Here is a 285-nt window from a genome sequence, read left to right as displayed (position 1 = left end):
TTTTTTTACACTTACTGTTATTGCTATTACATAGGGGGATACAATCCCCCTATATATTAGCAAAGGCACACAGAAAGGTCCTCTTTATGGAGACATTAGGGGTCTCTAGGACCCCTAATGTCACCTGGGGCTTCTCTCGGGCTTTAGCAGCCAGGTGAATGACAGGTGAATGTGGAAGCGATGCGATACACATCTTCTGCATTCACAGCCCGGAGGAAGATCAGCTAGGAGCTGATCTCCCTCCCTTCTCCTCCTGACACCCTCCGGAGCCGGTCCCGGGCCGCA

This window comes from Nanorana parkeri, unplaced genomic scaffold (assembly GCF_000935625.1).
Source record: "Nanorana parkeri isolate BGI_ZX_2015 unplaced genomic scaffold, ASM93562v1 scaffold1052, whole genome shotgun sequence".
NCBI classification, from domain to species: Eukaryota; Metazoa; Chordata; class Amphibia; order Anura; family Dicroglossidae; genus Nanorana; species Nanorana parkeri.
This window is presented reverse-complemented; position numbering follows the sequence as displayed.